The sequence below is a fragment of the Loxodonta africana genome, chromosome 8 (assembly GCF_030014295.1).
Source record: "Loxodonta africana isolate mLoxAfr1 chromosome 8, mLoxAfr1.hap2, whole genome shotgun sequence".
NCBI lineage: Eukaryota > Metazoa > Chordata > Mammalia > Proboscidea > Elephantidae > Loxodonta > Loxodonta africana.
Genome location: NC_087349.1, coordinates 67,586,240 through 67,596,951, shown reverse-complemented (window position 1 = coordinate 67,596,951; position 10,712 = coordinate 67,586,240).

Below are 10,712 nucleotides of genomic sequence, written 5' to 3'. Positions count from 1 at the left end.
TTCATAGAGTTTTCAATAGCTGATTTTTCAGAAGTAGATCTCCAGGCCTTTCTTCCAAGGTGCTTCTGGGTAGACTCAAACCTCCAACCTTTCGGTTAGCAGCCAAACGTGTTAACCGTTTGTACCACCCAGGGATTAAAGAGTACTCTTTCTGACTTGGGAGACAGTTATGTCCATTGGCACAACATAGTACATAAAGACAATGTTCTGCATTTTACTTTGTTGAGTGGCGTCTGGGGTCTTAAAAGATTGAGAGCGGCCATCTAAGATACAACGATTAGTCTCTTCTTATACACAGCAAAGGAGAGTGAAGAAAACCAAAAACTAAAGAGAGCAATTAGTCCAGAGGACCAATGGACCACATGAACCACAGTGTACATGACCCTGAGACCAGAAGTACTAGATGGTACCCGGCTACCACTACCAGCTGCTCTGACTGGGATCACAAGTCCTGGGCAGAGCAGGAGAAAATTGTAGAACAAAAAATCAGATTCACAAAAAAGACCAGACAGAGACTGGAGGGACCCCTGGGACTATGGCCCTAAGATACCTTTCTGACCTGGAACTGAAGACCACCTCCCAGCCAAACAGTAGACAAGCACACGTGTTAAACGATAACACCTAAAAGAGGAACATACTCCTTAAACCCCAAAACCCACTGCTGTCAAGTCGATTCCGACTCATAGTGACCCTATAGGACAGAGTAGAACTTCCCCATAGAGTTTCCAAGGAGCGTCTGGTGGATTCGAACTGCCAACCTTTTGGTTAGCAGCCGTAGCTCTTAACCACTATACCACCAGGGTTTCCACATACTCCTTAGGACAATCAATCATAAAGGCATTATCAAAAGGTATCATCTGCCAAAAAACATAGATTAGAAGGCAGGAGGGGATAGAAAATGAGGATGAAAGAAAATAGGGAACCCAGGGCGGAAATGGGGAGAGTGCTGACACATTGTGGGGAATGAAATCAAGGTCACGAAACACTTTATGTGGAAACTATCGAATGGGAAACTAATTTGCTCTGTAAACTTTCACCTAATGCACAATTAAGAAAAAAAAAAAATAATACCTTCCCAAAGATTACAGTGCTCCAAACAGAATGCAAAACAAAACAAAAAAACTGGGACTCTATCACATTTTAACTTTATTGAAAGGTATAATGAACAAGGAATAACATTTTTCTAGTAAAAGTTAAGAAATCCTTTCAAGGTTTTGTGCCTAGGAAAATTTCGGGTAAGAAAGAATGTTGATATGAACAGTACTGGATCAAATCATCCACTTTATTTTGGTTGTTATTTTTTGAAAATAGCCGTTGTTTTTATAAAAATGGTATATACATATTCAGACAAATTCAAAATGCAAATATGCAAGGAAGATGTCATGGATTAAATCATGTCTCTCAAAAATATCTGTCAACTTGGCTAGGACATGATTCCCAGTATTGTATAATTGTCTACCATTTTGTTATCTGATGTGATTTCCCTGTGTGTTGTAAATCCTGTCACTATGATGTAATGAGATAGATTGGTGGCAGTTATATTAGTAAGAACTATAAGATTCGATAGTGTCTTAAGCAAATCTCTTTTGAGATGTAAAAGCGAGAAATAAGCAGAGAGACATGGGGACCTCATACCACCAAGAAAGCAGTGCCAGGAACAGACCAAGGCCTTTGGACCTGGGGTTCCTTCGCAGAGAAGTTCCTAGTCCAGGGGAAGATTGATGAGAAGGACCTTCCTCCAGAGCCAACAGAGAGAGAAAGCCTTCCCCTGGAGCTGATGCTTTGAATTTAGACTTACCTCATTTCCTATGAGGAAATAAATTTCTTTTTGTTAAAGCCATCCACTTGTGGTATTTCTGTTAAAGCAGCACTAGATGACTAAGACAGAATTTGGTACCGGGAGTGGGATACTGCTCTAACAGGTACCTAAAATGTGGAAGCGGTTTTGAAACTGAATGGATAGAAGACTCAGAAGGAAGTGAGGAGAACTGTTAACACTAGAGAAGGCACAGATGGTGAGAAACAGCAGCAGAGGACCGGCAGCAGCAAAACCAGGAGACCAGTGTGACATGGCGCTGGAACTGACCCACGGAGTGCAAGAGCTGAGTGTCTTTCCACAGGAGGCTTCCTGGCGGAGTGGGATGCCTCTGGGCACTGATTAGTGGAGCTAGGCTTGCTGACCCACAGAGCAAGAGAGCTGAGTGCCTTGTGGTCAAAGCTCCTGGCAGAGTGGGGTGCCTCCAGGCACTTATTGGTGGAGCTGCAGAGCTTTGGAACACTTGCCCCAGCAGGGCAGATGCAGGCATGATGCCCAGGGGTCAAGAGACCAAGAAACCAGGATGCAGAAGCCGCTTCAGTCTCAAAAGGTGTGGCCTCAACCTATGGGGTTTCAAAGGGTGGAGCTATGGCCTCTGGTGTTTCTAAGGATGGAGTCACCACTCAGATGGACTAGGAGAATGGTGTCCCTAAAGGTGAGGGAGCAGAGTTGCTGTCCCAGGTGGAACTGAAGCCCAGGGCCAGGGACCTCCACTCAGAATCCAGAGAGTGTGGCCAACACCTAGAGTCTGGAGGGCGAGGCCATTGTGTGAACTCTCTCAGAGAACAGAGGATTATTTGCAAAGCCTTGAGGGCTAATGTAATGTGTTCTGCTGACTTGATTGGTGCTTGTTATGCCTTCTTTCCCTCCCATTTCTACCATTTGTAATGGAAATGTCCAGCTTGTGCCTGTTCTGCCATTGTACTTTGGAAGCTGATAACTTGTATTCTAGGTTTCACAGATAAAGAAGAGTTTTTGGATTTTGGACTTGGAGTTGATTTAAGACTTCTGCTATGATACGATGGGATGAATACGTTTTATATGTGGCAAGGACGTGAATTTTGGGGGGCCAAAGGGTGGAATGTCATAGATTGAATTGTGTCCCCCAAGAATATCTGTCAGCTTGGCTAGGACATGATTCCCAGTATTGTATGAATGTCTACCATTTTGTCATCTGATGTGGTTTCCCTATGTGTTGTGATTCCTATCACTATGATGTAATGAGATGAATTACTGGTGGTTACATTGATGAGATCTACAAGATTAGATAGTGTCTTAAACCAATGTCTTTTGAGATATAAAAGAGAGAAGCAAGTAGAAAGACAGGGAGACCACATTCCACCAAGAAAGCAGCACTGGCAGCAGAGCACATCCTTTGGATCCTGGGTCCCTATGCCTGAGAAGCTCCGTGACCAGGGGAAGATTGATGACAAGAACCTTCCTCCAGAGCCAACAGATAAAGATAGAGTTCCCATGGAGCTGATGCCCTGAATTTGGATTTGTAGCCTACTAGACTATGAGAGAATAAATTATTCTTTGTTAAAGCCATCCCTTGTGGTATTCTGTTATAGCAGTGCTAGATGACTAAGACAGAAGATGTTTACAATTTGTGGGAATCCCATAATCTAGCCTTAACTGTGGTTAAAATTTTATTACATTCTTTCAGATACCTTTCTAAGAATAAAGAACACATAAGGACATAAATACAATATTTTATAAATTGCATCTTGCTGTGTACAAACGTTTCTTTATTTACTCAGAAGTATGCCATAAATAGCAACATTTGAAAAGTTGCGTAGTGTCCATTAAATGGAGGTACCATCATTTATCTAACCACTATTCTATGGATTGACAGTTTTTTCCCAAATTTTTACTATTACAAACAACTCTTTGATGAATTTTCTTATGCATATGCCTTGCCCAAATGTGCAATTATCTCCTTGGACAAATTCCTAGAATTAATTCCTGGCATTAATATCAGCCAACTCTTCAATGCTCTCAACTAGAAAAAAGAAAGTTGTGATTACTTTGAAAAATATACTTCATATATGGTACTCAAAACTGACCAGATCCTCCCATTTGAAACAGATAAACTTTGGACAATATTGTTGTCTGTCTGGTATTTATTGTTTTAATAATATATGTCAAAGCTCCTGGAGTAGGGTGGTAGACACTGCCAGTTGTCTGAACCAATATCCATTTGTCCTTACTAGCAGAACTTTTACTATTTTGAGCGTGACAGTGTGTCCAGTAAAAATTCATTTCCCCAGATTCCTGTAAGTCTATGTGACCTATCAATGAAATGAAAGCAGGTGTCCCTAGGAGGGGCTCATGGAAAGCTTTGTAGAAGAAATGTTCCATTATCCATTTGACCTGCACATGTGCCTTTTCTTACCTGGAACAGAGATGTGATACTGGATGTAGAGCAGGTTTATTTTGACCATAATAACAAAAGCCACATAAAATTAATAGTGTAGGAAGCCAGAAGGTGCCTGGGTTCATGATTGCTTAGTGGAGCCACAGTATCAGCTCTGCACTGCCCACTTCTGAATTGGTTGTTACTTGAGGGAAAGTAAACCCCTCCCTATTTAAGTCTTTGTTTTGGGGGTTTTCTGTGGTAAGAATTGAATGGAATTCCTAACTGATACAATAAGATAGGTCAAGTCACCATTCATTTAGTACTGTCTGTAGAATTTTGTAAGAGCGTGAGATAAAGATGGGGACACAAAATGTAAACAACAACAAAAAACCCACTTCTCTAAGAGATTTAGTTTTCCTCAGAATGCCCAAGTATTACAAATAGATTAACAAATCACTTTTATAATGACTAAATTAAATTTAATTCTGTAAAATTAAACTGTTTGGTGGTTTGGCAGTTTTAAAATACATCCACAAAATTTTTGATGTGTCTTCCTTCAAAACCACAAAAAAAAAAAAAAAAAAAATCCAACCTCTTGCCATTGAGTCGATTGCAAATCATAGCGACCCTATAGGACAAAGTAGAACTGCCCCATAGAGTTTCCAAGGAGCATCTGGTGGATTCGAACTGCTGACCTTTTGGTTAGCAGATGTAGCTCTGAACTATTACACCGCCAGGGAAGGTGGAGCTTAATTCCCCTCTTCTTGAGTTTGGGCTGTATTTGGTGACTTACTTCTCACAAATAGAATATGGCAGAAATGATAGAGTATGGCTTCGGAATGGAGATTATAAAAGATGCCAGCTTTCATCTTGTTCTATTTCTGGGATTGCTTGCTGGAGGAAGCTCGCTCCTCATGTCAGAGTACATGTAGGCAGCTTATGGAGAGACCCCCATGGTAAAGAATTGAGGCTTCCAACCAACAGCCAGTAAGGAACTGAGGCCTCCTGACAACAGCTATGCAAGCGATCCTGGAAGGATATCTTCCAGCCCTAATGAAGTCTTCAGATGACTGAATCTCTGGTCAACACCTCAACCTCAACCTCAGGAGAGGTCCTGAGCCAGAACCACTCAGCTAAGTCACTCCCGAATTCCTGACCCACAGAAACTGTAAGATAATAAATGTTTCTTGTTTAAGTCACTGAGTTTTGGGGTAATTTCCTGCAATAGATTACTAATAAAGCTGGGTATAATAGAGCCTAACACACTACCTGCCACATATGCGAGTGTTCAATTATTTGTTGTTTGAATGAATTAAAAATCAAATGAAGTAGCATGTATGTTTTTCACTTTTAAGGGCAACGTACAATGCTAGTATTATCTTTGATCCCTGACACTTAATATAAGGATTTTGTAGTATCATCATAGAGAAATCAATTGTGAATTTCACTGAGATTTGAACACCAACAGTCCTGGAGTAATATATGGTGAATAGAGCAATGGAATCCCTTAGACTTGAATTCTCCTCCTAGTTTTATTATCAAGTAGCTGAATGACCTATGGCAAGTCACTTAACCTTTCTAAATCTCAATTTCCTTACCCATAAATTGGGAAAAATTATCCCAGCCTGCCTCTAAAGACAGTCAATGAGATTATAATGACAGTGTAATCGTGAACCATTAGCATTCTTTTAATTACATTAGGATCATGAGGTCTGTCCAATTTTATATTTAAGCAATTAAGGATTAAGTATTTTAGGTAGGAACACCATAAACTTTTTTCTTCAAAGAGGTGACAACTTGTTTACTGATTTTATTGTGTACCTTTATAAATATTGACATCATTCATGGTAAGCAGCTGGGATTCAAGAATATGGCAGGACAGCAGGTTATTTGTCAGATCTCATTTTATTATCCCACTGTAAATTTATTGCACTTTAAAAGAATATGTAATTATGACTAGCTCCTTTTTCTTTTCATGAATTAATTTGTAACTCTGCCTGGGTGTCTGCCCGCTTTATGGTAACAGTGGTAGTTAAACATACTTAGTAATAAACATTCATTGAACTAGTAATTTGGTCCGAATCAAAGAGTTTACCCTAGAGTAAAATTGCACCCAACAGCAAGAAAAAAAAAATGGTAGATTAAAAATCATCAATATGAGACCAAATGGCCAACAATCACTTTAAAACAAAGATGAGAAGGTAAGGGGGCAGGTAAACTAGATTACTGACGTAAAAATGTCCCAGTGTCAGATTTCCTCTTAACTTCAGAGGGGACAGAATCAAGTTCAGCAGCATCAGTCCAAAGCTGATTCCTGTGAGGCAGAGATCAGACATATTTCCACTCTCCAACCTTTTTACCAATTCTGACACCAGCTGTCCCTCCCACAGCACTACTTCTCTTTTGCGTTCAGTAATTCATTGCAATGGCCATATAGAACTCACAGATCATACTCATGAGCTTTATTAGGGAAGGAACAGGCTACAATTCAGGATTGAGATCAACTTAAAAGTAATAGGAACAACTCAGGGCATAGTTTTTCAATCAGGACAGCTTCTTGGCCATGCCCACAGGCAGGCCTCTCTCTCAGCCCTAGGCCTTTGGCCCTTAATCTTGGCTTTCACTCTCGGTCTGGCCTCTACCCTGTTTGGGTAAGTGTTACAAAGCTCTTTAGCTCCACCCATAAGTGCTTGGAGGTACCCTACTCCACCAGGAAGCCTCCTGTCCAAAGGCCTCCCAACTCTCTCATTCTGGGTCAGGAAGCCCCTTCAGCTCCACCAAGTTCCCAGAGACATCCCATTCTGCCACCAATCCTCCTGTCTGAAGGTACTCAGCTCTCTCGGTCTGTCAGTGAGCAAGCTCACTGGAGCCATCTGCCGGCCCTGTGCCTCTGCCATCTCTTGCTGTCTTCAGTTTTACAGCCCTGTTTCCTGGGTCTAGGAGGTTCTCAGCACAGGGACCCTGGCTCCAAAGGATGCACTCTGCTACTGGCTTTTCTTCTTGATGGTAGTGAGGTTTCCCTCCAACCTCTGGGACTGGCTCCCTTTAAGTGTAGTGGGATGGCAAAACAGATCAATCCCCCGCAAGAGTTCCATGCATTTTATTTGCATGGTCCCACCTTTGCAAGGGTTCCATACACCTTGTTTGCATTAGTAAAATTGTCCAATCCTGTTGGTGAGCCACAAGCACCTTATTGTATAGTCCTACCCAATCATTTTGTGGGAGTTACATGATCATGGCTACAAGGGTCATATTAAAGCAATTCGCTGCACTGCAACTGGAAATTGAACAACCAGAACAGAAATGAGAATGTTCACGCATTGCGAAGAGTGTAACCAATGTCACTAAACAATTTATATAGAAACTGTTCAATGGCAACCTAATCTGCTGTGTAAACTTTCACTGAAAACCCACTCCTCCCTTATTGACTATCTTGTTATCTGACATTTTGCATTTATGACAATAGTCAAAAACCTGTTTTTGACTATTTTGTGCATTAATGATGTACATCTGGCAGTAATGAATGCCGAGGTGTGAGGTGAGAGTAGCACTGGCTGTGATGATTAAGGTTATGTGTCAACTTGGCTGAGTCATGATTCTCAGTGGTTTGGCGGTTATGTAATGATGCAGTTATCCTCCATTTTGTGATCTGATGTGGTCATCCTCCATTTTTGAATAACACTGATTTTTGTGTAATGGCCTGGTCTTTGGAACCTAACTATGTCGATAAGTGAGGAGTAGGTGTAAAATATTATTTAAAAAATAAACAAAATGGTAGAACACAAGTGTTTTATCAGAGAGCAGGACTTGGAGTACACAGAGGAAGGTGTTATATAGTAGATTGTGAGAGGTAGACATTATGCAATTCTTATGCACAATTTGGTGGCATGACTGACCCCAGAGGTAAATATGGGTGAATGAGTAAAATAGGGCCTTGGTTTAAGATTGAAGTCCTGATTATACAGTGGATGGATTATCCAAGTTCCCTAGTTTTTGTTGTTATATTGTTTCTTGCCTTCTGCTATTCAGCCCTGACCCAAAATCAGTTTGAAACTACTGGCTTAACTTGATTATTTGTGGTTGTAGATGACCCTTGCTACTCACCCTCTTTATTAACCTGAGTACGAATCAGAAAAATCCTAGAAGCAAAGGACGGAGCTTTTCTCATTATCAAATTAAAAAGTAAATAAAAACAGATGCCAGGAAGCTGTGATGGGGGAAATCCTTCTGGTGACAGTGTATATTTCAGAAAAGCTTCTTATGTCACATTAAAAATACCTGCCAGGATAAAGTATTTTTGCCCTATGGAAACTAAAATATTTTTCCAAATAGTTTTTATTTCTTCTAACTATGTCTTCACAAAATCTACCAAGATTTTGAGACTATTGGAAAGGCTGGTATTGTTTTCCAAATTGACTGACACATGAAGGGGTAAAGGTAGAAAACAAAGCAGAAGGAAAGAGAGAAAAAAAAAGCAAGTCTAGGAAATACTTTTAACCTCAAGGGAGAAGGACTCAACATGATTCAATATGTTAGCTTAAAAGCAGAGACTGCCACGTGTGCGCTGAGGAGCTGTGTCATCTAGAGAAATATTCTCAATTTATGGGGTTGGGCTCCCTGGGGCTATTCTGTGTTCCTCCAGTTCCCTGGAATATGAATCAGAATACTCCTTAATTGTTTTCCCTGTTGACTCAACAAAAGCAGAAAACATCTATTGTAAATGGAATTGGTGAACCTTGCTCTGGTTTAAAATCTCTTAAGCAGTAAATTATTTATCAATCTGTATGTTACCACTGTTATTGTAGAGAACTAATGGCATAATTTTTAGCTGCATAATTTTTTTTAATGTGGTATATTTCTTCTTCTTTTTTAAGTTGTATTTCTAAATCCCAAAAGATTGACTGTGATAGGTACCATTTTGAGTTTCTGTCCATCCTCTATTGAAAAACACTTTGTCCTTATGTCCTCTCCCCAATTCCCATCCACAGATTGGGTCCTCATAGCCATGTTTGTTTAAGAGGGTCCTTCTCCCTTTCTGGCCATAGCTGATGGGACAGGGCAGATCCTTGAAGTGAACTGAGTCCATCAGACTCTCTCTCCTGGCAATTTGGAATTGGGAGTGTCTTAGTTACCCTCTGGTGAGCACTGAAGCTGTAACCCAAACCTGGGTTTGTAACCTAAACATGGATTTGTATCCCAAACATGTAAACTCAAGATAAAGGGAAGCCACTCTGCAGGGAGAGAGAGAAATGAAGCAGGTGGGCTGAGAAGAGTAGTAACTCTGAGCTGTGATACTCCGTAAGAGAGAGAAAGAGAGGTTTTCCATGGCCCCCATCCCTCAAATGGCCTCACTGCTCTTGAATTCCATGAATTTCCACCCTGTCTTCTTATATTAAATTGCACTGATTTTCTTTTTTTTTTTTTTTGGTTAAGTTTGAATGGATAATTTTTTCATTCTTTAAAATACATTTTATCACTTCATTTAAAAGAGATCTAAGTAGTTCATAAACCCTGGTGGCATAGTGGTTAAGTGCTATAACTGCTAACCAGGTTAGTAGTTCAAATCCATCAGGTGCTCCTTGGTTGCTATGAGTCAGAATCAACTGGACGGCAAAAGGTTTTTTTGGATTAAGTAGTTCATTTATAAGAAGAAGCGTTTTCAAAGCTTTGACCTATAGGAATAACATAAGAATTATGAAAAGCATGCAAAAATTACAATCTTTTGTTAAAGAAAGGAATAATGGCCAGGAAGGCCAAAAACCAAACCCATTGCCGTCAAGTTGATTCCAACTCATAGCAATCCTATAGGACAGAGTAGAACTACCCCATAGGGTTTCCAAGGAGTGGCTGGTGGATTTGAACTGCTGACCTTTTAGTTAGCAGCCAAGCTCTTAACCACTATGCTGCCAGGGCTCCAATTGCCAGGAAAGGCAGATATGTTTATTGTTTGGTTTCTTTTTTCAGGGACTTTATTTATTTTTTTTATTTACAGTTACACTATGGTATGTTCTTATAGGTGATTAAAGTTTGCCTGTTTTTAAAAAAAAATACCAAAATTTATTAAATTTTATTTAAAAAATTGATTAAAATGGATAAATTATTATACATCAACTTGATGAAATATTGTATAGCCCTGAAAATGATAACTACAAAGAGTAGTTAAAGCAGGACAAAGTGAACAGGGGAGCATTGCTGAAGAAATCGCCGACCTGTGCCGCGTGTTGACAGGGTTTCCAGTTTCAGCTGGGGCCTGAGGGCTTTCCTTTTACTTTTCCAACTGGTTCCTTGTCTTATTTCCCATGGAAGTTACTTGAATTAATACCTATACTCCTTACCTATTTTTTCCAGATGGTATTTGGAAGTATGATATACCTTAACTCTCCTCTCTTCTACTGCAGACTTCCTACAACGGCAGCTTTCCGGAGTGTTGCTTCTCCTCTAGGCTGGCCTTCCAGCCCTACTCTGCTGTGGAGACCAGCCCTTCCCTCCTTCTTTAGGACCTGGCCTCATCCATTAACCTGCATCTTTTCTATATCC